Here is a 22794-nt window from a genome sequence, read left to right as displayed (position 1 = left end):
TACCAATTACTTCAGCACTTATAAGCCTCATGCCTCCCTCTTAGACAGGATTTTACTGATGTGAAAGCAGATGTCTTGGCTCTCAGCTCCTTCTGACTGCAGTAGTAGCCAATTCCTGCTGAGCTTGGAGACACACCTGCCTTTTTTTTAATTTAACTTCAAGCCCAGAAGATAATTCACAATTTGACTAAACCAGGCCAAAATTACCATAAAATTACCCCCAAACAGACTATGGATCAGAGCTTTTTTTTTCCTTTTTACAAAGTAAAAATAACATGACTCTACTCCTTCCTTAATTTATGAGACTGAAGTACAGAGGATGAGCTATGCAGTCTTAGATTACCTGTTGTTCATCTTAACATATAAACAAGAGTTGTTTTTTAAAAACTGAATCACATCCTTAAAAAATATTACAAATCTGCTTGTATCATAGTCAGGTCAACACACATGCACTCCACACCCTGTGAAGTTGAAATCTGGTTTCCAGAACTCATATAAGAAAGAAAAGAAGAGAGAGAGCGAAAGAAGAGAAAGAGAAAATATGAGAACACGAGAGAGAACAGAGAAAAGGAGACCGGAAAGGACAGGCAGAAAGGACAGGAACGGCAATGCAAAGGAAAGGACCGGAAAGGTAAAGAGAACGTCACGGCCCGCCATGACTCGGCCAAGTCAGGACAAGTGGTACATTCCACTTGCACGGAACGAAATGGAAAGTACCCACGGACAGTCAGGGACTTCACTGACATTCCCGGCCCGGCCCCCGGCCTGCCCGGCAGGCACGGCCCGGCCCTGCCCCGTGCCCTTCCCCTGCCTCTGCCCTACCGCCTCCGCGGCCCTGCCCGGCCCAGCGGCCCGGCCCGGCCCGGCCCTGCCATGCCCGGTCCCTGCCCGTCCCTTCCCGGCGCTTCCGGGCACGGCCGCGGCCAGTCCCGGCCACGGCCCACTTCCGCATGCCCTCCCACTTCCCCCGTCCGCCCCGTCCCTTCTCACCTGCCCCCGTCCCGTGCCCGTCCCCTCCGGCCCCTAGTCCCGGCCCGCGCCCCTTCCTGCCCCGGCCCGGCCCGTCCCTCCCGCCCTTCCCCGGCCTCGGCCCGTCCCCTGTCCCTATCCCGTCCCCGTCCCCGGCCCCGGCCCTGCCCTGCCCGGCCCTTTCACCAGGCCTCCCGGCCCGGCCCGTCCTCGGGTACCTTCCCCGGCCCGAGCAGGCCCTTCCCGGCCCGTGCCCTGCCCCGGTCCCTGCCCTTTCCCTGCCCTTCGCCTGCCCCTCCCTGTCCGATCCACGTCCCCGGCCCCTGTCCCGGCCCGGCCTCTTCCCGGCCCGGCCCCGGCCTGCCTTCCCACCTCCCGTCCCGGGCCCCGTGTCCCGCTTCCCCTGCGGACCCGTGGCCCGCGCAGGCCCTTCCCTGCCCGCCCGGCCCTGGCGGGGCCTTTCCACTGCTGTCCCCGTCCCCCCCCTTCCCCGTCCCCGTCCCGTGCCCTGCCCCCGGCCACCGCGAGCTCCCCCCCCATTCGGGATCAGTCCATCCACCACCCACCCCCGTACCAAACCCTGATGGAAACCGGTCAGGCACACCAACGAGCAGCCAACAATCCAAGGTCCGCAACCACCCAACAAATAGATCGGCACCGTCAGAGAACACAGACATATAAGACGCCGAACCTTCACTGCGCCGTGCAACGAACAGGGAGCAAGCACGTTATAACCCCTTCCCCACGATAATCCAACACCGTTCTCACAAGCCGACGAAACAGAAGGCAACTACTCGGACAATCTGGCCGTATGTCCCCAGAGGTCACACTAGTGTGACAACACTTACGCACAACGGCCGGCGACCACAACCTACCGGCCAAAACTCCCTTCTGACCCCCCATCTTCACGCTTCCCCATGTCAGCTTACCCCCTTCCTTCCCCCGCCCTTCCCTATCCCCCCCCTCCTTCCGATCCACCGCCCCTTCCCCTTCCCCCTTCCTCCCTTCCCTTCCGCTTCGCGGCTTCCACTTATCTCCCGTCCACTTCCACTTCCTGAACAATCCGCCCTTCCTTCCCCTCCCCTCCCATTCTCCTTCCACTTCCCTCCCCCTCTCCGCTTCCCCTTCTCTTCCCTTGTGGTCCCCCCACCCTTCCCCCCCCTTCCCCTTCCCACTTAAACGTATCCCACCATATCCCCCGTCACACAGCACGGTCCCTTCAAGCCACTATATCTATTCCACCCCCATTTCAAGCATCCCTGACAGATACCTTCACTCGTCTTCCTAAATACCGCACCATTTCAACTTTCCCAGAGTCTTCTGATCCTTTCTTCCCTGTCCTCCCTCCCTCCTTCCCTCCCCTCCTTCCTGCACCCCCTCCTTCCCTCCCCCTCATTCCCTCCCTCCCTCCCTCCCTCCTCCCGCCACCCCCTCCCTGCCCTCCTCCCTCCTCCTCCACCCTCCCCCTCCCGCCCCTCACTCCCTCCCTACCTCCCTCTCCCTCCCGCCCGCCCTCCCCCATCCCTCCTCCCTCCCTCCCTCCCTCCCCTCCCTCCCTCCACTCCCTCCCTCCCCCCCCGCTTTTCGTCTGTCTTCCCTCCTTTTTCCCTCCCCTTTCTTCCCTTTCCCCCACTTTTTTTCCCTTCCCCTTCTTTCAGCCCTCTCCCCCCTTCTCCTTTCACCCGCTTCTTTTCCCCCATCCTTCTCTTCCCCTAAATGGTCTTCCTCTTCCCCACCACACACACTCTTCTCTCGAGCTTCACCGTCCCGAGTACTGCTCCCTCCTTTTCGATCCTGCCCCCCCTTTTATTGCCGCTCTACTGCCCACCGTTGCCCCCCCTTCCTGTCCCTTCGTCGTTGCCACACTCCCCCACCCCCCCGCCCTCCCCGCCTTTGGGTCCTTGTGCTCCTCCCGCTTCCTCCACCCCGCCCCATCTCTCATTGCCTAGCATCATTTCCTACCTCGGCCGGCAGGGGCAGGTGGCTAACACATTAATAGTTACCAGTTATAGTTAAACATTTGACCATATTAAGTGACCGCTCCTTCATCCGCCCTTTATTTCGTTATTAGGGGTGGGGGGTAGTGGGGGGTGGGTGTAGGGATGGTATCACTGGGGTTGTCATTAATCCGACTTTTATCTATGCAGCATCACACTGACACTTTTGCAGGACATTCCCAAATGCCCAACCACTGAACAAGGCCTGTGTTACAACAGTGGGTTAAGCAGGCATGCAAGAAGAAAAAATTGTATTAGTTTCATGAACCCTGCCTTAGCATCTGCCTGTCTCACTGCACACACCTTCAGCCTCCCCACCAGGATGTGCTGCTCTCAGATGGATGAAGGCCTCCATCTTTCGGCTCCCGGAGCGTTCTCCCTTTATCTTCCTGTCAGCTTGTCTCCCTAAGCAGTTTGTAACAAGTGACCTTCAATTTCCTAGAAATCAAAACATATAAGGGTATTTGCTAACTGTTGTATCGCTTTGAAGACTATCTCTGTCAAACCAAAGTTTGCACCTTGTCAAAACCAGAACCGCTGACACTAAGAAATTGCAATACTGTCCTTCACTTAATGTCTTGGGAATGCTGACAGGGATGGATTGTGCACTTTGTTTACTTATTTATTTATTTTTGCTTATTTTGCACATAGCTTCCTATTAAGTTAATCAGCCTAATACTACAGGGACTGTTCATAATTCACCACAGATATAGAGCAATGGGATTTCAGTGACCAAGGCAAGAATAATATGAAATGTCAACAAAAATGCAATGTCCAAGAAATTTTGATCAGTATTTTAGATTAAACATTAATGCATAGTAACTTCATATCTGTCCTAACTTTCAGGGTACTTCTAAGTCTCTCATAAAAAGTGAGCTTATAAAAATCCCACTTAACCTCCTCAAAAATCCAATTTTGCAATTCTTCATTATTATAGATGTTTATTAATAGGGTAACCTGATAGAAAAAATGCTGAGTGACTTCTACTGGTTCTTATCCCCTCAAGTACTACTAATCCCCTCAAATATTGCTATATTTTGTGTCCTACAAAAAATCTCTTCTACATCTCACCGGGGGTCATAACAGAGATTCAAAATTATGCAAAATTATATACAAAATTAATCATAATCAGCATTTTGAACTGGCTTGTTAATTTAGGTTCTGTGGTAACTTAGCTGTGTATTAATTTTGTCATGCAATATTTTCGTGGGCTTTTTTAATAACCATGTACCAGATGGTGTTCCCTTAAAACTACCCATTTTAAACCACTTACATTTAATCTTTTCAAAGGTAAATTCAGTTATATCAAATTTTACCTTGAAAAATGGCTTGCAAAATATATTAAAGCAGTACAAACAGACAAATTAGCAAAAACACATCAGTGAGAGCTCTGTAAAAAAGCTGAGTGTCTGTGTACTTAAACTAAAACTTATCCTTTACATAGAAGGCAGTAAAGGTTTTGATTCCTATTTGTTTTAACTGTATGCTGTAACTTTCCCATATTAAGGGATTTTATTTATGTAAATAAAATGTACTGCATTTTATTTTTCAACTCACTGTTTTCATCTGTTTCAGATCAAATTGCAATCACCTAGTACAGAAGACAAGGACTAGCTGTTCCCTTATAACAGTTCTTTATGAAGGGCAGGCAATAACAAAAGAAAAAACAAACAAACAAACAAAAAAACAAAAACAAACAGAAAACACCAAAGCAAAAAATTATAAGCAAAAGTCAAGAGTCTGAGCTCAGAAAGAAAACAGAAAACAACTCTGATAATGCAAATATTATTCACAATGCTTTCATCTTGAAGGCACTTAAATCTATGCTTAACTTTATGTACCAAATGAATAACTTTACTGAGTTGTGAAAAATTACTCCCATGAATAAAATTTAATGTTCATAAAGGTATAAAGAGGTCAGGGTATTCATTCCCTTTCTATTACAAATAATTTTAATTTTCTTGAATGCCATCTATGAACACATCCCAGCTTTTCTGCATCCATTGTCACAGTTCTGTACTAAAAGCACCACAGGTTGTCATTGAAGAATAGAGTATGAAAAGGTTCTCTGTTCTCATTTTTATTATTGTTCTCTCCTTAGTTAACTTGGCAAAGTAATTTAACATCTTTGTGTCTATGGAATATAGTTACTGGAAAATCTTTTGAAACACTTCAAACCTACAGTTGAAAAAGGTATGCTTATTCAATGTAGCATCATAAATACATTACATGAGAGTAGAGTAAAATGGAAAAAAGGAAAAACTATTTAAAAATAAACAGATCCAATGAAAAGGGGGTGGTTGGGATAAAATAATGCAAGTTTGCTTCATTTTGCTTCATTCACAGTGTCTGGACATTTTCTCGCTCATGAAATTGAACTTCAGTGATCACTCCCCATCCCTCATTCCTATGAAAGAGATAATCATAACACAAAATAAAACAGAGAACAAAGTGACACATACATTGGCAGTGGTAGAGATGTGCCAAATACTAGAAAAATAAGGAAGAACATTTAGTTCAAATTGAATGGCAGCCCTCTCAGAGAAAGAGGGTGCATATATTCATTACTCAAGCAACCTTGCCCATTGTGTTTGATCCCTATCCCTGTATAATCACTGATTAGAGGGTTTTACAGAGAACAGTACATTATCTGGGCTGTCTGTGACTATGTGATGGTATGCTTTAAACACTTCCAAAATCAACCCCATAAGGTGTGTTCTATTCAGGCCTCCATGATCACACCAGCATATCCCAAACACAGCCAGAGCTCAGAAAACAAGGAGCCTTTAGGCATTATATCTCTCCCATAAGCTCTTACAGCACACCTGTAAAAAACCTGCTCTGGGATATATCTGAGAGATCTACCAGGCATCACTGCATGGGAGATGCTGTTTAATTTTGTACAACAAAATTTGTTGCACAAAATTAAACATTTAGAAACAGAGGAAGAAACCTGGGCTGTTGAGTTTTGCCTATCCCTTCCCACTGTCTCCTAAAGGCCTGTTGGGGGTGATGTCTGAGACTGAAGATATGCTTTATCTACAGACTGTAAATTCATCTCACTTGAGCTCTTGAACACTAACTCACCCTCCACTCTTCCACCTTTCATGACTAAGACACACCAAAATGCCCTGTGGTTACCCTCATCACTGTCTCTTTTGAATAAAGACTAGAAAGATGCTCAATTTACAGATACACACAGAGACACATCACAGGCCAGGCAGAGGAAATAGTGATGAGGTCCTTTTCTGGACTGGTCATGTGAATGAAATGTGTGTCCATATATGGTCCTAGATATGCAGGAAGCAAAAGATTTAAATGAAGGCATTCCTTCATAGTGTCAGTTTAGGAGACAGTATTGTGTACATTTTTTTTTTTTCCAAGGGAATTGAAATATAGTACAGTAAAATACCCTCACTGTGACTCATGGAGCTCATGGCCAAAGAATGGACAAAGGGCTACTGGGGTCTAGGGCTCAGCTTCTCAGTGCCCTTCAAAAGCACTTGTGTTCTTCAAAGCAGATGCTCAAGGCATCATAGAGAGGGCTCCACCAACTCATCCAGCTTCAGCTCTGGAGTGAGCACTAACTGCTAAGTCAGCAGGGAAGATGAAGATAGGAAGAAAGTCAACATAATCAAGAGACAGTTTCTTGCTAGAAATCCTTTGAATTAATTTGTTGAACTAGTGTATCACTCTAAGCTTATAGAAAATCAACCAAAGCATGTCATAATTAATCTGCTCCTCAAGGTAATGCTGCAAACCAAGACAAGATTTGTCCATTCAGGTTTTTTACACAAAAGAAAATCTTCACAGGGCTGCCCTAAACTTTCTTTAAGGACAAAATCACAAGCAAACAATAAAATTCCTTCCCCTGTCTTTAAAGTTCTTTTCCTGCATTTGTGTTCTTAACCTCACAGTGTGTCCTGTGGCTTGGCTCTTCACCCTTTATAGGGCTGGGCCTCTCGAAAGCTCACTTTGACATTGGTCCATGACAAATCTGTAAAAGTGCATATCAGAGATGTGTACCCGAGGCAGAATGCAATCCACATCCACCTACTGACCAATCAATACAGGGTGCTGAAGACTAACTCTGATACTGTTCAGTCCAAAGAAAATTCTTGTTAATTCCCATTCCTTAGAATCATCTTACATGGAAGACACACAAAGCTGAAAGTCAAGAATATTTCATTTTTTTCCCTCCATGCTCTAGAAACCCAAATAATGGAAACATTCAAGGTGGAAAAGTCTGGAACAAGAACCGGGCCATTGTCCTGGAGGATAGCCTGGTTGATTTGCTGAGTGGGAAGGGAAAGAGGGGCCAATAAACAAAATCCTGGTGCTGCAGGGTTTTCTGAAAGATCCTCTTTTTCCTGTACATAGACGCTACACAGGTGTCTTTGGCACTGCATTCGAAAATGCTAAAGAGAGGAACACTGTAATAAGACAGGGCATCTGCAGCTGCAGGGAATACTTAAGAAGTCAAACATTGCTGTGATCAGAGTAGGGTAAATATTTAGTAGTTGCCAAGACTGCTAATCCAGTGCTTTCCAGATAATTGAATTTTACATAAGTATACCAAATTCTTTGAAAATGTTTGTGTGTTCATCAGTGCATTATAAACTGCTACAATAAAATACACTACAACAATTTCCTTTTCTTTTATTTCTGATAAAGACACCTGTGCTGTTTAGCCTTGTATGTCTTCACTCCACTAACTTCATGGTCAACAATTTGTTCATCCATTGCTATAGCTCAGTCAAGTATAAACTGTCAAGTGAAACAGTGAAGGACAATAATTAGAATTTTGTGTCATGGGCTGAATGTGGAATGTTCTCAATGGCAAAATGCTGCTGTAAGAAAAGTAATTCTGACACACCTACTTAGGTGAAATATTTCCGAAGTGCTTAATTTCTCTTCTCATTTCAGGCAATCATGCCCATTTCCCTTTTCACTTATATCTCCATCTGATTTGTCAGGAAACATAAAAACTGTGTATGTTTCATGGTCATCTTCTTAGTCCAAACTCTCAGATTTTACATTTATGTCCACCCTATTACCAACCAGCTGGAATAAAAAGCAAGCGAGCAAGGGTTTAAAATTAAAACACAGTAAGTTAAGATAAAAATGGGGAAATGCTTTCCTTAACATGAAAAAGAAAGTTGTTGACCTGTTGGAATGACTCCATAGGAGAGACACTAAGTTTATGACAGGATTGGAACATCATTCCTGTAAGGAAAGGCTGAGAGAGTTGGGGCTGTTCAGCATGGAGAAGAAAAGGCTTTGGGGAGACCTTATTACAGCTTTCCAGTACCTTGAGGGGAACTGAAAAAGAGGGAGAGTGACTTTCTATATGGCAGAGATATGACAAGGGGCAATGGTTCTAAACTGTAAGAGTGCAGGCTTAGTTTAGATGTTAGGAAGAAATTCTTTACTCAGAGGGTGGTGAGGCACTGGAACTGGTTTACTGGAGAAGTTGTGGACTCCCCATCCCTGGAAGTGTTCAAGGCCAGGCTAAATGGGGCTCTGAGTAACCTGGTCTGGTGGAAGGTTCCCCTAACAGTAGAAGAATTAGCAATTTTCTTGTTAAAAATGCATGTGATTAATAACTGAGCTTTACAATTTTTTTTCATTTTGAGCCTATAGAAACAGTTCAGATTTCTTATAAATTAAACTTGCCTCTATTCATCTTTCTTTGCCCCAATTACAATTTTAAAGTTTTCTAATTAATATCCTGCATCCAAAAATACAACAGGGAGAAAAATTCACATGAACATTTTGAAAATATGTTTTCATAAGATACATGGTTTCTATATTAAAACCACAGAGGTAGCAGGACTTCAGTGCAAAAGTTCAACTTCATAATTAATGCCAGTTGGTAACTCAAAAGACATGCCACCTACATCCTTATTTCTACGTGCTCAGTAGCAATTACTACATTAAAGTTAACTGCTCAATGGGTTTTCCATAATAAAGATCAGATTGAGGAAAATGTGCATATTCAGATCCATAAAGTTAATTAATCAATAAGCAATTTAGACAAGTACTCATTAATGTATCACAAACCAAACCCTTTAAACAAAAAAAAAAACCTCGAAAACAAAACAAAACAAAAAAAAAAACCAACAAAAAATGTATGGTGAAGTTCTATCAGTTACATTTAAAGTGTGAAGATTATTACTAATTAATGAATACATAGTTAGGGGGCCTGACCTTTGCAGACTGTGCCCCTTGTTCTGCTCTCAATGTAAATTTCCAAAAGTGGCCACGTATGTGAGTGCAAAGTTTTATTATATCTCATATCTATATTTAAATTTCATTCTATCATGGTAAAAATCATTTCTACACCACTTCTTAAGTTTTAACAAGACATGTCCCTGGCCCCAAATGGTTCATAGCTTTAAAGAAACTTGTTAAGACATGCTGGAAGACAATAACTCAAGAAAGGACACAAAGGCAGAAGAACTCTGCATTAATGAAGACAAGCAGAGAGAAAAGGAGAACCCAGAATATCATCTCTATTTTTAACAGACTAGCAGTTAAATTAAAAAAAAAACAAACATTGACTCCTGCAAGCGCTTCTACAGCAGCAGTTGGTAGGGTAGGTATCAGAACCCTTCATATGAACTGGTATGTGAATTCCTGACTTTAGGTGTACCACATACCTCCTGCATTCACCGATGTTTGTGAAGACCTTAAATCATAAAAATTCCTCTTCCCAAGCCTGTGATCCATGGCCAGTTATCCGTACTTTTGATTTTTGTTAATTTACAAGCAGGGCTGTAGTGGCAGATTGTTTCCAGGCATGGAGGATCCCTGAGCACAGACTGGACTGCCTACAGGGTTCCAAGCCTGTGCCTGACAGCAGCTAGGTACAGGAAGGGGGAGATGGTTTTCAGCCATGTATCATTGCCATGCTGGAGGAGGGGGGCTGCAAGCATTGCACCAACACAGAGATCCTCCCTGAACCTCAGCACTCCCCTGGGTTTCTGCCAGGCAGAAAGCTGCCATGAGCCCCATGCCTGCACCTCTCTGCTTCCTGGGGCCAGGAGGAGTCAGAACACAGCCTGCCCTCTGACATGCAGACATGCATCTTGCAAGAAGACATGACAGTGTGACCCCACTGCTGCAGTGATGCCCTGGTCCAACTTGGTGTGGTCCCACTGGAAACACCAAGAGATACAGGGTGGAAAGTGAAGATGGAAACAGGGTCAGAAAAACTAGGCTGCTAGAAGGAAAAGACATGGAGACAGATGTGAACATTCTTATGAATTCTTACTAGGACTTGGGAGGATATGTCCTCACCCCCAGACTGAAAGGAATGGATCTTGCATCAGAGACCATCCTTGATGGGTTCAAAGGCACAACTTAAGTATGTCTTGTTACAAACAGCAAGTCTCTAGCAAAGAAATTTTATAAAAGGTCTGACTTCCATTCAAATTAGACATAAAAACAGATTTAGGGAAGGGGATACCCAAAAAAACTGGGAAGTCAAATGGAGAATTAACTTTATCAGCCCACTATGAGAAACAGAAGAAATTATTTATCTCACACAGCCTCAGAAACTTACATCAGAACAGGGAAAAGAATAACTATCAGCATGTGAATCATCTTACTTCTAAGTTCCAGAGCAAGATTAAAAAAAAAAAAAAACATTATTAGAATCACCTGTTTCTATTTGTTGACCATACTAGGGGAATAAGCAGCCCAGATATACACATCTGCATTTAAGATGTCATCCATCTATCTGCATTTTAGCAGTCTGTCCAAAATTGGGAAGATGGATTCCAATGCATATCCCATTAATGGGACAGTTTTCTGAGGAATGGTGGGGAGAAAGGGACTCAGAACTACTTCCATCTTGCAGGAACAGTCAAGGAAGGAATCTTGATCTTCACTGTCAGATGTTACTGGTAACTTAAGAAAGTTACTGTTTAAATAAGCGATATCCTTGAACTTTTATCTGTATTTCCAGTAGCTGAAACAATACTTTGGGAATTGAATTCAAAGAGCATTCAAATAGATGATAAAATTAGAATATGGAAAACAGTTTAACAGTATAGATGCTTATAGGAAGCCAATAGCACATGCGTAAGAGAAGCATGAGAAGAAATACTGAATACATAGAAGAGAAAAAAGTCATAGAAATACATGGTTGAGAGAGAAATATGAATGCAAGAACTATATAAGAAAAAATATTAGGCAAGGCTGTGTAATTGGGATGAAAGTATTGTATTAAATATACGAAGAGAGAAGTCAGAGGAGGCATATAAAAGACTGGAAGAAAAGAGATTAGAACAGCTTCTTGTCAGTATATTTGAATATCATGTTTTAGTAGTTTCATCATTAAGTATTTCTCAGTATCTTTCTCTCACTTATTTAAGATGGGTATAAAATAGAAATATGTTCATATCGAAGCATTTCACTGAAAACAAGCTACTGGTTTTTTTTATCCCTGTGTCACTTTTGAATATACAGCACAGTGAAGTGTTTGAAACTACAGCCATTTGTTGGCTTCCCTTCTGCAAGATAACCTACTTATTTTTAAAAGCCTGGTATTTAATACACAAAATGTAAAGCACAGAAAAAAATCTAATACTAATAAACAAAAATAAAGTTTATGAATAATCACATTATAAATACCTTTACCAAGACCAAACATATTTTGAAGCTGAGTTGCTCTTTGTGAAGGTGACACCCTCTAAAATTAATTAAATGTACAGTTAAGCCAGTGTTAAAGAACCTTTACTGAGACATCCATTCATGACTTGTTTCAAGCACACAAACGACTTTATCAATTATGACTCTCAGGACCAGAATCCATACTGATTAATTCAGCATAGATCTCCTGACTTCAGTGACACTACTTACATTTACAGTGATAACAGTCAGCAATGTTCAGTGAGAACAGAACAATAAATCATTCACCAGAAATTTTTGGTTATATCACTTCAATAAAAGGTCTAGGATTCACTGATTAACAACAGCAAAATAACAGATTCAAGTGTGCAGACAGGAAAGAAGAGAGAAAGGCAAAAGAGAGAAAGAAAGGGAGAAATAGAGGGGGAAAATATTTCAGTGCAATCAGACACTGTTGGCAGGAGAGGACAGAGAACATTGCCAGAATTTATGAAAGACAAAAACCTATGGCTCTTAGCAGGAGGTCTAATACATTTGGAGTAGATGCTCTATACTGTGTTTGGGTTAATTCCTTTTATTTATTGGCCTTTTTGGATTCAGAGGTAGATAGATATATAAATTAGTACATCTCTGTCATTTCCTTTCACTCACCCACCCATAGCCATTCATCTTTAAAAACAACAATAAAAACCCACCCTCCAGATACTCCCTCCTTGTGCCTGACAATTTGGAAACTATTTTCCTTGCAACCTCTCATATTTTGTATAGTGTTGTCAAAATGTGTCTCTTCAGAATGATGACAGCCACCTGTAGTTCCTAACAGTAATACCCCACACTTTTACAGAATATTTTGCCCTTCAGTAACATAAATGTGTTTCTCTCCTCACACTCCTCAGTTTGAGCCCAGAGCACATATCAAGAGCATGATTCCATTCTCACATATGTTTTACACTGATACAAGGCCATTGATATGAGTTGAGGTACTGCCAAAATACAACCCTCTAACTCGGTAAATTTAGCTATTTCTCTAAAATTCCATGCTGGAAGACTAATACAATGACCTGAAGCACTTATTCCAAAAAAGCTGCATTTCTTAAAATTTGAATGATACATTCACACCTGTTTTCCTCAAGCAGCTGAGCTTCACAGCACCTCCTTGCAGAAGTGTGGACCATGAATCCCTCATTGACAGTCATATGAGAAATCCTCACCATGTCAATAAGTAGCATTTGTCATTCATGACTTTGGCTGTTAGTCTGCTGCTTCCTTTTTTTCAGATATTTAAAAAATTTTTACAATATGATGTCAAAAAAGAAATACTGAGCATTTCAGTACAAAAAAAAAAAGTCAGTCTGACATATACATAAACTTTTAAACAGACTGCTTCAATGAAGCAATTTACTCTGGACATGCAGCCAAGGGAATGATTTTCCTTGGAAATTAGGAGAGAACAATTTTTTCTTCTCCCAAGTATTCTCTTCCAAAATTATAAAGTATATCTTTTATTCTCAATTCTAAAACATTTGTTTAGCTTAAGATAAGCCTTGCCTATTCAATCAAATTTTAGATACTAGACAATTTTAGAATAAGACATAACTTCTTCCTCCTTTAAGACATTGGGAATTGCAGATAATGTGTTTACAAAACTAATGGTGTTTAGACAGAGAAAAAAGACCTTGAGAATTTCATCTCTGGGTCTCAGCTTGATCTGAACCTGGACTATATCCTCAAATTTTTAAATATGAGCATTCACTTAAGGCAATTATGGGCACTCAGCCAATGTTTAAAACTGAAATAGATGTCCTGACATTCTGAACAATAATGTTCAGTGCTTGCTTCCAAATTTCAACCATTCCAGGATCTCTGGAAAAAAAAAATCTCAGGTTTTCACCCCTGAAAACCTACCTCTCCAGTCGCTGCTCAAATATCCAAAAAGAGTGAAGATCAAAATGGTTGTACTGCCCTTTATTCAGCCCCACATTCCCTTTCAGAAGTTATTATAAATGCTGAAGGAGGCTTAAGATTCTCCCCTAATACATTCCCAACTTCTAATTATTTTCAGCACAGGGGAATTGCTGAAGTGGATCTGATTTTGCACACTCATTGACAACTTCTACCCTCACTGGACTCCTCTTTCATATGCTTGCCCAGTTTGCCCCTGAGTTCACAAAAATTTGTATTTTATTTATTTTTTATTATCTACAACATCCTTTGGCAAGGAATTTCAAGATCAGTTACTTGTTTCATGTGCCACTCTTCTGTTTTGAGCATGACTCCTTTCAGCTTTTTATGATGCCTGCTGTTCCTTTGCTTGACAGTAAATTATCAATCCCCAGCCTATATTTCCTTGCCAATATTGACTCTGCAGTACCAAAGTCTCATAACACATCCCTTTCTCTTTCCCAGGGTGAAGCTTCACCTAATCCTTGAATGTTCTTTCCATGGAAATACTGGGTATTTGAGAAAATATCATCTGTACAAAATCATTATATTAATTTATTTTTTTCTAAAAATGTATGCATTTGGGTCAAACAAGTATGCAGGGGAGGACTGTGCTGAGACTTCAATTCCTGTTCTTTAGCATGGAATTTGGAAGCCTGAGCCAGGAGGCAGCTTTTTGTTACACTAAGTTTCTTGGGAAGAGCTCTGTGCCTCAGAAAAACATAATTCTTAGTGAGGGGCAACTTAAAGCCCCAGATAACTGGGGATACTTTTACAAAGGATATACTTGAAACCTCCCAAAATTCATTATCAAACTATCGCTTCTGGATCCTCAGGATACAGAGTTCTGAATCCTCCCCTCAAATCAAGCTCACAGAAACTTTATTTTAGAGACAGGCAGGCCATACTTTGTCAGCAGCAGTAAAGCAGTAATGGCCACCCTACCATTTGCACCTCCCCTCACTAGAACCAAAGACATGAGAGAATAAAGAACCACTTGGATTCTGATCCTAGTTCAGAAAATTCTTTCTCTGTTTCGTGCTGAATAGACATTGTGGTGTGGGTGTCCCTGAATGAGGTCTAAGAGGAATAACAAAAGCTGTTTCTAGCCTTAAACAAATGTTGCTGTCCTTTTCTCTGGCTTAGAAAGTTATACCAAGGAAAAATCTCAGGTTTCAAACCCTCAAAAAATGAACTGGAACCCAAGACTTCCACTAAGAACTTATTTAAACAAGATTCTGTAAAAGTATCTTGATCAACACCTTAAAACAGATCACAACTGAACTTGGTAGGGGACAAGCAGCATAATTTGTGCATTTCTATGCTAGTTCTGACTGGGGTAGAGGTAATTTTATTTCACAACAGTAGTAAAGTGTTCAGCTGTGTTTTGGATTTGTGCTTTAAACAATGTTGATAGTCCAGGGATGCTTTCATTATTGATGGGCAGTGCTTGTACACAGCCAAGGCCTTTTCTGCTCCTCACCCCACTCCGTCAGAGAGGAGGCTGGGGGCGCTCAAGGAGCTGATGGGAAAGGGACATTCCATGCCATAGGGGGTCATGCTCAGTAAATAAAGCTGGGGGAAGTAGAAGAAAGGGGGAAACACATGAAGTGATGGCATTTGTCTTTCCAAGCAACCATTACACCTGATGGAGCCCTGCTTTGCTGGAGACAGCTGAACAACTGCCCATGGCAAGTAGTGAATGAATCCCTGGGTTTGCTTTCCTTGCCTGTGCAGACTTTGCTTCATCTATTGTTATCTAAACCCATGAGCTTTCTCACTTATACTCTTTTGTTTCTTTCCCCAGCATGACAGAGGCAGGAGTGAGTGAGTGGTTCTGTGGAGCTTAGCTGCCAGATGTTAAACCATCACCATTTTAAACACTAAACTCTTACAGCAGAAAGTTAAACTCTAGACAGGTTTATCAGTTCTTCATTTTCACTAATGCAAGGAAAAACTCCACACAAGACATCACCTTTTAACAGTGCCCTTTGTGATTAGTGGTGTTAATGACACACAAAGTACATAAAATTAGTCTTCTCTAGTCTATATAAGCAAAATGAAGAGCATTAAAGACGGATTCAATATTAACTCTGAATTTCGTTCCTTTTAGGAGAGCAAGCCAAAAGGACACAGGGTTTGTGTGGTTTTCTGTATTTATCAAAGTTCAATTTGATTAATGACAAGGCAATATTTTAGAGTACATTAATAACATCAGAGATGAAAGTGCATTTTTAAAATATTTGTACTCCTCCCAGTATAAAGAGGATTTCAGTGCATTTAGATAATTAACATGGAAACTGTGGCCTTATTTTTATTTTGATCTTTGCATTAATATTCTCCAATTAAGTTTTTAAAGTTTATCATCTAGCCCACATGTAGGGACTGCAATGAGTTTCTCATAACTTTACCAGTACAGCCAGTTACAATTTCACAACCAGACTATGTGCATACATGAAATAGCAGCAGATTCTTTATCAAATGACAGCAATTATATATGTAAGACATAAAATATTGAAAATATTGATTTAATGGATTGAAGGGCTAGAAGGTTTTTTTTTCCCAAACACCTAATCAGCAGAGGCAAAGAACAACAAGTAATCTACAAATGTTACTAATACTACAAATACTTCTGAGTATCCACTTAAAATGCAACCCAAGAAGCACAAATCCAGGAAATGTGCCATAGAATGACATCTGGTAAAAAATAAAGAACTTCAAATATATATGCAAAATAAAAAATTAAAAGCAAAATAAGTGAAATAGAAGGCTTTCCAATAGAAGAAGGCTTTATGCTATAACTTTTTTAAAAACCTACAATGCCTTGTAAACTGCCCCAAAATAACAGAACGAACCAGTTCTGTGAGGAATTTTGCTTTGTACCTAAAAGATTCTATAAGCTCCAGTGTGAAAAAGTCTTTAAAATGAAGAGGGCTGTACTTGAGAATGGAAGCTCAAGACAAAAAAAGACACGTGTCGAAAAATGCAGGTCAAAGATACTAAGGGTGCAGCACAGAAAAAGAAAAAAAGCATGAATAATAGTAAATTTTATACAACCCAGTTAGAAACTAATCAGATATGTAAATGGCAAAGATTGAAAATATAGTTTCTCAGAACAATAGGAAATTGGTTCTTGAAACAGCACATCACTGAAAGAAAACTATTTTGAGAAATGAGTGTCACCTTGCAAGACCTAAGACAGCTTTAAATCAATGAACTCAGCTTGATAAACTGGACACCATTATTTAAACAGAGTTTAGACATATTTTTAGACTTCAATTGCAATAAGCAGAAAGAAGTCAAGGATTAAGGACATCCAAACTAATATGTAAAGTGGTCTTAAAATAATGAGGTTAAACACATCTAACAAGATGTAAGATATATAAAAAAGTGTCACAGCACTAACCTTTGGACAAAGGCCTTCCATAGAATGCATGTTAGTCAAAATGTGGCATTTGTGTTCCTTCCAAACCCAAGAATTTTTCCATTGATAAATGCACATATGGGGGAGGGGAGGAGATAAACAAGGAAGGTAAGTTGCAAACCAGTGGAGTGAAGTGAAAGGATTTGAGATGCTACTTGAGCTATGCAGGGAATTGTCATAATCTGAAAAGGCAGATTTCAGGAAATTATCATGGACTGTAATAGCAAAGATGTAAAAAGGGGAAAAATGGGTAGCAAAGGTCACTTATATATGCTTTTATAAAAAGCAAAAAGTTTAAAATATAAAAATAAATTGAAAGAGCCTCCTTAAATATATCAAAAGCAAGAAAGTTTTAAGACTAACTATGTCTTCTGGGAACTTCAGAGAATAAAGACAGCAATTAAGGAGAAGGACATTGCTGGGAGCACTGAAGATTTATTTGCATCAGTCTTCACAATAGAGGATGTTAGGGAGATATCTACTCTTGGGTAATAAGAATTAGGTACTATCAGATGAAGAGGTGCTGGAACAAATCAATCATTTGACAAGTAGGAAGCTACCAAGACTGAAAATCCTGAACAAGTAGTTGAACTATGCAATCTCTAATTGAAAAACAACTCCTTTACTGGAAGGTTAGAGACTAGCAAATGCTTCACATATATCATAAAAGGAGTTTAGAACAATTCATGGGATCAAAGATTCATAAATCTTACATTCTGTACCTAACAAATTAAAAATAACAAAATAAAAGACTCACAAGACCAAGAGATGATAGATCTGTGCAAAGGAAGATGAAACCTCACTCATCTGCTAGAATATTTTCAACACATCAGTAAACTACTCAAGTGGTCAAAAGAAAACCAACAGACATCATTTATTTAAACTTGCTTGACAAAATTCCTCACGGGAGACTGATAAAAAGAATAGACATGGACAGCAAACTGAAGACCTCTGTTCAGTTTAGCAGCTCTCAGAAGAAGCAAGATATTAAAGGAATCAAGAAGAGATGATAAAGAAAAACAATGCTATAAAAATCAGAGCTGCAGCGTGATCTGAACTGCTGTGGGCAGTGCTGATTTCTGCATCTTAGAAAGATATCTGAAAACTAGGAAGTGTTTAAGAGAAAAAGGACAAGAATTATAGAAGCAGGGTTTTGTAGAAACAGAGTGGAATATTAAAAGGATATTAAATAGAAGCATGGCAAAAATATTACATAGTATATAACATATGATAGAAGTAAGCCAGAATCTCACTTCTCCCTGCATTAATACAAGAATATGGTGACATATGGATATATTGAATGAAATAAAAGCTAGCAAATCTAACAGAACATCAGTTTTCACTTAGTATTTATGCTGTGGGACATTTGATAATGTTGAGATAGAAAAAAAATTTAAGATTGAAAGCAATTTGGTGCTTTTGTAGAAAACGAGAATGCATGGAGTTAAACTAGCTAAATGAATATTGCAGGGGAACTTAAAATTATTTGGACACTTAAAAAGAGCTCTGCATACTGGAGACTAGGTGAGATTTTTTTGAAGTCAGATTGTCAAAAACAGTCACATTCTGGATTTCGTGCACCTTCCTCAGGAGCCTTCAAGATCCACCATATGTGGTAGGATGCTGTACAGGCCTTACACGTGATTCAGATCTGCCCATGCTCTTAGTGTCACCTATTGCATGAGTTTTACTTCTTCTAGCCCAGCTATTGAATTTATTGGATTGAATGACAATACCAGAATACTAAAAGGTAGTAGCACGATTAAGAAATACTTGTGGAAACCTTTGCTGAGGAAGCCATACAAAGAATGAAAACTTGAACTTGAAAATTTTCAACCAACCAAAGGTTTGATTGAATTTGGAAGGTGACATTACTGATGAAAAATCAACTCCCCAAAAGTAAATTAGTATTTTTGCCAAAATTTTTTGGTTTCAAAATAAAAAATTTTATTCACCCATGCCTCCAGTTATGCTGTATATTCTTGAGCACCATCTACTGGTGCTGCATTATTAATTAGCTATTTATGAATATATGAATCACTTCTCTAATAAAATTAATTAGAATTGTATAATCTTTCCAAGTATATTTAAAATTGAGAAGGCAGAACATAGCCTATTATTTATTTAATTATTCTTTCCTCTTAATAACAGAGAGAAAACTAATATTGATGAAATTCACTTAGAATCTGAAATTAATAGAGAAATGCATTAAAATCTTAATGGTTTGTAACATCCTGGAACAGAAAACAAGTGCAAGTCCATGAATTTTTTTTTCCACTTTGCATTTGTTCTTAATCTGTTGGAACAAAATATTTTTCTTCCCTTCTTATTTAGGTGTTTATTGAATTTTGCAATACCTGTAATATGATCAGTATCTTCCATTTTATTTATTTTCTTCACACCAAATTGCATAATATTTCTCTTGAAGTGGTCACACCAGCTTAGGATTTAATATTTTCCTGACTTATAGCTGGGAAATACAGCTTGGTGTTCTGCAGAAGAATATGTCATGCAGAGTAGTGGAAAGTCTATTCTTGCCAAAGGGGATTTTGAAGGGCCTCAAATATCTGCAAAAAGTGGGATGTGGGAAACTGACCAGTGGCACTTCCACATAAGCCAAGAGGCTCAGTGTAACTATCCCTCAACTCTTATTTGTAAATTGAGTCTATAACAACAGTTTCCTTTCTTGTGTACACAGAAGACATGTCTAAGTGTAACTCTGGAGTCAGTTAAACACAATGATGATGATGATGATGATGATGATGATGATAATAATAATAAAGTCCTCGTTGAAAATAATTTTAAGATTTTTTTTTTTTTAATGTGTGCCTTCAGTACTGCAGACAGACTGTCTTATTTGCTCAAAGCAATAAGACAGTCTGCAACACTGCAGGCTGCAACACTGATCTTTACCTGAAAAGAGTCCCCCTAAGAGTGACTGGTGATTGAGTAAGAGAACAGTCCATTCTCCAAAGCCACTTGCTTTAAACTGTGGTCTTCCTTTTCCAATTTGCACCGGAACTGTCAGTGGTAATTCCAATTCCAACTGCGTTGAATTCTGTTCACTAAAATCTGGACTGAAATAATCTAGCTGCTGCCACCAAGATACTGAAGATCTCAAAGTGCTTCTGCAGATCTGGGGGAAAAAACCCAACTAAACAAGCCCTTTAATTTATTCCATCCAACATATTAAATTGGGTAAGCCTCATTTTTCTCATTAATACAGACATTACTTAAAAACATTACTTTCCTCCCTCTTTCTTAGTTTGGATCAAGCCCAACCTTGCTGAAACAATTGCATTAAGTCTAGAAAGCAGCACTATAAATTTAGCATTCACTATGTTGTGCCTATCCCTACAACACTACTACTGAGCAACATAACACTTCTTTCAGTGCCTTGATACTTTCTTTGTAGTACAGATGGCACCACGTGCACCACGCAGGGCTGACAGCCCTCCCATGAAACAGTGTGGGATTGCATTAATGCATTACTCCTAGGTTTTAACAGAGGTACTCAAACAAGATTGATCTACTCAATATTTCCAAATTATGTGCACAGGTTCACTTTGCATCTGCCCTTCAGGCTGTAGCTTAGGAATAAATGTACACACAAAATAGGGCCATTCTGAACACAAGCGATCCTCATGCCTAAATTAAACAGACATATTGCCACATTTCTACCTATTTATATTTGCAGACTTAAACATATCCTGACTCTCACTTCTTGACTATCAAAATAACATATATACATACAAAATGTTTTTTTTTCTTTTATCTCAAATGCTGCATGACACCTGGCAAACAATTTTTTTTCTCAAATTGGCCTCAACTGCAGTAGAAAAACACCTGCAAGTGGATTGTAGATTTATAGTGTACTCAGAAAAATGGTATAGCTTATTTTAGTTCCAGTCATTAAAACTTGAATTGTTCAAGTCAAATTGTACAAATCTCGTAAAGAAATTTTCAGAGTGCTCTGTGCTGCACATCCCATCCTACCCTGTCCCACCACATCCCACCCCCTGCCCCTCAGCTACCATAGTTAATCTAAGCATGACTTGTGCAACCTCCACCCTTTCCTTCTTTTTGTGGACAAGAGATTAAGTAGTTTTCCATCCCAGACTACTCTGCAGCTTTTCCATGTCTCCACAAAATTGAAAAGTTCGAGTAAATCACTGGGTTGGAATACCTAGGAAATGTCTAAAGACAATTGCTTACCATACATTGTATATTCATTATTTTTAATTTCCACTCACAATTAAAGGAGCTACAACTTGCCAATGCCACAGGAAACAGGTAAGAGAGTTCATTCAAGTTGTTTAGTGATTTACCTTACAGTTCTTCATTTAACGTAAAGGAGATGAAAAAATTAATCAAATATTGCATTGTACTTACACCTTTGATTTGTTCTGCTCATATCACTCCATCATTGAACAGATGTTTCCTTTAAGTACTTTAAGTCACCCACAGATAGTATGGACTGTCACCAAATGTGAGAGAATTTGATTATCTCTAAGCCAGCAACAGTTCAGTTTTCATTGCATTGCATTTGCTGGGCACAGACCCTGAACTTCTCACACATTTTCCTTGCTTTGGGTAGATACTTTTTGTTTTATTTTGACAACAGGGATATAACATATTTATGAGTGTAAAAGCTATCAGGGATGTGGTTTTACAGCTTATACCTATGGAAAATACAGTAAAAAGCTATAACCATGTTTAGGTTTATTTTGGTCAAAAGCGGTTTGTGACCAGCAATACCTCTCATCAGAATTTGTGCAGCATGTAATTGTAATCATAAAAGCTCTGTGTTACTGGAATTCAAAACTTGCAGGAGCTAGAACAGGACCACAGAAGAGAAAACCACTTGCTTTAAGGACTGATTGGTTTGGATGTTGTCCAGAAATTTAAACTTTCATTTCATCGGGGTGGGAGGTCGTGTCCAAAGCCACACAGCCATGATTCACATGAACTTTGAAGGCATGCAGGGGCTGTATTGACCCACGAACTCAGCAGGGCCTTGTGCTCTCTGCAGAATGGCAGCAGTGGGAGCACACGACAGCCAGGCTGAGAGCTGCTGACTGACAGCAGCATTTATTAAAATGTCATCTCCTAATTTTCACGCTGGATATCTGTTGTCGTGCAGACTGCCCTGATATTTCACGCCAGCAGGAAGAACCAGAGGACAACCCAACCCGACCTGGGGAGCAGGAGGGACAGAGCGGGAGGGGAGGGCAAAAACAGCATACCCAACCATACTCAGATGTACGAAAATTTAAAACAAAAAACAAAAGGGGAGCGCCTCACTTGTGGCAAAGCTTTTTTCATGAACCTCCCCCGCCTGACCCCACCCGCCGCCGACGATGCCACTTCAGCCGCTGTCGCCTCGCAAACTCCGCGCTCAGCCGGGGCAGCGCCGCTCCCGCACTGGGCAGCGCGCCGGGCGAGCCCCGGCTGCTCTCCATCCTTCCCCGTGCGAACAGGGCGGCCGGCGGCAGCCGAGGGAATGGATGCGGCTGCGATCGGGCACAGCCTTATCTCTGGCGGGGAACAAACACGGCCTTAATTGCAGCCGCGCTGAGAAAATTGCTATTGTTTCTAGTCAGAGGCGGGCGGCAGTTTGAGAGGGTTTATCCCGGGAGCCCTGTCTCAGTTAATCTGCATCGCGGGGCCGAGCCGACAGCTCCCGGGGCTGCGGCGAGGGGGAGGTTGTGCTTTGGCAGAAAAAACAAGAAGAAGGAGATCAAGTGCGAGCTTCCCGCCCCGGCGTCCCCGTTTGCCTCGCTCCCCGCCCGCGGGTTTTTCTGACGCCGGGGCGCAGCCGGCCCC

General features: G+C 40.8%; 1 long non-coding RNA gene across 1 annotated transcript in view; it reads left to right on the top strand.

Annotated features, from left to right (window-relative positions):
- The window catches only part of LOC127059378 (uncharacterized), a 768519-nt gene that overhangs the window by 160597 nt on the left and 585128 nt on the right, over positions 1-22794 (top strand). The gene's annotated exons all lie outside the window — the stretch shown is intronic.

The sequence above is a fragment of the Serinus canaria genome, chromosome 3 (genome assembly GCF_022539315.1).
Source record: "Serinus canaria isolate serCan28SL12 chromosome 3, serCan2020, whole genome shotgun sequence".
NCBI lineage: Eukaryota > Metazoa > Chordata > Aves > Passeriformes > Fringillidae > Serinus > Serinus canaria.
The sequence above is the reverse complement of the archived record's forward strand: the minus strand, read 5'-3'. Positions and strand labels throughout refer to the sequence as shown.